Source organism: Theobroma umbraticum, unplaced genomic scaffold, assembly GCF_002168275.2.
Source record: "Theobroma umbraticum cultivar Fairchild unplaced genomic scaffold, ASM216827v3 scaffold_147.0, whole genome shotgun sequence".
NCBI classification, from domain to species: Eukaryota; Viridiplantae; Streptophyta; class Magnoliopsida; order Malvales; family Malvaceae; genus Theobroma; species Theobroma umbraticum.
In genome coordinates this window covers 9,235,572-9,239,083 of record NW_018397259.1, presented here as the reverse complement: position 1 = coordinate 9,239,083, position 3,512 = coordinate 9,235,572, and positions in this window count along the sequence as shown.

Here is a 3,512-nt window from a genome sequence, read left to right as displayed (position 1 = left end):
CCCTTTTTCCCCTTCTTTGATGCGACTAAACTCATCGGTTCTGACTATCTTAGGCATAAAAAAACACTCTTTTTCTATGTTATGCGAATTACAAGTCATCATTTGTACACATTTTGACATGTGAGGGATGTAAGTTTTTTAATCGAGTGTTTGACACTTGGATTATATCAAATCGGCTCGGCTCATTTACACCTCCAGGTAGGAGCATTGACACTTACATTATATCAACTTGGTTCGGCTCGATTGATTTTTATCTTATTATCTTTTATATATGACAAATCTCATAAAGCAATTGTCATGAATATTTATATTATTATATAAAGTTTTATTTTCTTATAAAAGAATGGATTTTGACACTAGAATTTTCCATCATAAAAGAAGAGCTTGGAATGTTAATATAATATTCATTGATCATTACTCCACTCCAATGAGTCAAAAGTGCACCTTGATTGGCATAGCCAAATGAAACACTTGAGATTTTAAAGATGTCCTCAACCTCAAGTTGCCAAATTTTCCACATTGCTTGCCAGCGTAACCAATATGCATTGATTCCGTGCCTAAAGAGGGTGACAAAAGCCCATCAAAGAGATTCCTCTTAGGACAATTTTTGTCCATATTTCTCCATAACATCAGCTTTGTGTGCTCTCATGCTTTATAAAACAAAAGGGGAAGGGGTTTGACAGAGTTACTTTGTATTTTCTTCCTTCTTCCTTTCTTTACAATGAGCGTGTTTTCAAATAAAAATCGAATATTTTAACAGTTAAAATCTAAATTACAAAAAATAAAAATACTTAATAAAATGAAATTATAATACGCCTCATCGTCTAACTTGGTAGTTAGTAAACTCTTATATATACATTAGTACACAATCAAAGAACATTGCAAGAGAGATGAAATAGTTCAAAAACATTGGAGTAATACATAAAATCAAATACAAAGCATAGCCTATGAATGTTTCATTGCTTCCATTGACACATGTGGGGAAAAAGGGGAGGATAAAACAAGTTAAACTCTTTGGGGGTGAAAGAGAAAGATAAAAAAGGAGGGCATTAGAAGGTAGCCAAAAATGCAAAAGAGGCCAAAAGATAAGAAGGAAAAAGTGGGGAAGAATGATGTGGTTAAATTTGGTCCATTCAACATACAAACATATCAAAGAGAGGGAGGGGGCTTGGACAAATATTTTATTATATATGTATATATATTTTCTTTGCCTGTATCTCTCTCTCTCTGTGTCTCTCTTCTCCTTCTCTCCACCCTCATGGAAAGAGGCTAATCCACAAGAATCCAAAAACTGTTCCTAGTTGTTGACCCAACACCAATGCTTCCAAAACCATTGTGGACTGTGGGCAGCCTATAATAATAGTAAAAAGACCCCAAAGCTGCCCCTTTGACAGTGAAGTTCACAGACAATGACAGCAGAGAGAGATGCTAGCTGTTTTGTTTTTGCTTCATGAGTCATTTTTGAAATATTCTTTTCTCTTTCTTTTTTTTTTTTTGGTTATGATTGTTTTCGATGCAAAGTGTTCCACCAGACCCAGAGCATTTTCTTTTCTTTTTAGGATAATTACAAGGACAATGGGCAGTGCTCCAGATCATTCATGATACAACACGCGCTTCTTATTTTCCTTTTTTATAATATTATATTCGTTACTCTCTACATTCTATCATAGTAGTAGATTTAATCAATACATAATAATTTATAAAAATTAAATTATATATATTTTTTAAAATTAGCAATTTTATTCCAATCATTAATAATGTTAAAATGTTTCTATTATCTATATTAATTAGGTATTTGATTGTACTGATATGATATTATTTTAGTAATGTGAGATTGAACCAAATGATATAATATTGAATCAAATGATGTGATAATTTTATAAGGTATAATTAAAAATTTATCACGCCATTAAATTTAATATCACATCAATAAAATATATTATGAAATATAAAAAAAATTTAACACTATTGATGATTAGATTGATAGTATTAATTTAAAAAAAATAAAAATTTAATTTTTATAAATTATTGTACATGAATTAATTACTACTTTGACAAAGTATAAAAACTAATTACATAAGTTGATCTAATGCATAATAATCAAATAGCCATTGCTATTCACTATATAATCTTTCAAAATACGTAAAATTTGAGATGTATAGATTGTTTATTTTTTTCATAAAATTATAAAAAAATATTACGTATCGCAAAATTTAACATTAATATTCAAATGAAACTTGATCGGTGAGTCAATTCTTTGAGATTAAACAAATAAATCTACCATAATGTGTGTACATCATAAGCTTGACATGATACGATTAATCCCGTATTTTATGAGCTACGATATTTCAACAATTGGATTTTTGATAATTACGGAGATATGAATTAATTAATGACTCTAGTTAAAACAGATCATATTTTAGTGGGAAATCCATACAAAATCTAAAGTGACCGTGTGATTCGCACAACATGGTGTTGCACTCAAAGCATTAGTTAATGCCACTCCCATGTTATAATAAGAGGATTATGCCATATTTTTAGCCTTATCTTATTTATACCGAATGAGCAGCTTTTCATGCTCTTATCTTCAAATTTTTAGCCTTTCTTATTTATTTCTTTGTACCTAAAAGCTGGAACAAAGGGTTCAGAAAAGGGGGGCAAAGTGTCAGAGCAGTTGAATGCCTATACCAAATGAACTTGAAAGAAAATACAACATTGTAGCTAGGTTAGACAAATTTTAATATTAGGCAGAAGGTAAGCCAAAAATTGCCATAAATGAGGCAGAATTTTAATTGTAAGTAGGTCGGAACTAATTAATTTTTATTAAGGAGGTTAAAAAAAGCAAAAAGAATAAAAGTTAGATTTTTTAAAATTAATACATTACATTTAAGTAATATTAAAAAATTTATAATAAAAAATAATTTTATAGAATATATGAATTAAAAAGAATAAAAAATAAAAATTTTTTAAAAAATTATACTTGATAATGTTTTCTTTATTCATAAAATATAAATAGCTCAATACGATATATAAAATTTCTCACTATAGTTAAATAAGATAAATCAAAAGAAGAAGATAAAAGAAAATTTTACTTTATCCAAATTCAAAAATCATAAGAGAAAGTAAAGTAAAATAAAATAACAAAAAGAGAAAAGACTAAGAAAGAGAAAGAGAGGAAGAAAAAAGTGAGAATAAATTTAAATTAAGATAACGTAGATTAGAGTTTGTAAAATTATTTTATTATGTATTATTTATATTAATTATTAAATTAAAAAAATTATTTTGAGGAGCATTAAAAATATATGATAAATAAAATATTTCAAAATTTTTGAAAAAGTCACAACCTTCATAAATATACCACTCTCCAAAATTATTAAAAATATATATAATAATTAAAAATTTTAAAAGAACCCTGGCTCCATAACAATGCCACCCTCCACCCCTAAACCAATAAAATCAAAAAAAAATCCTTGTAAATTGAAAAAAATCACTAATAATAAATTACAAACGTT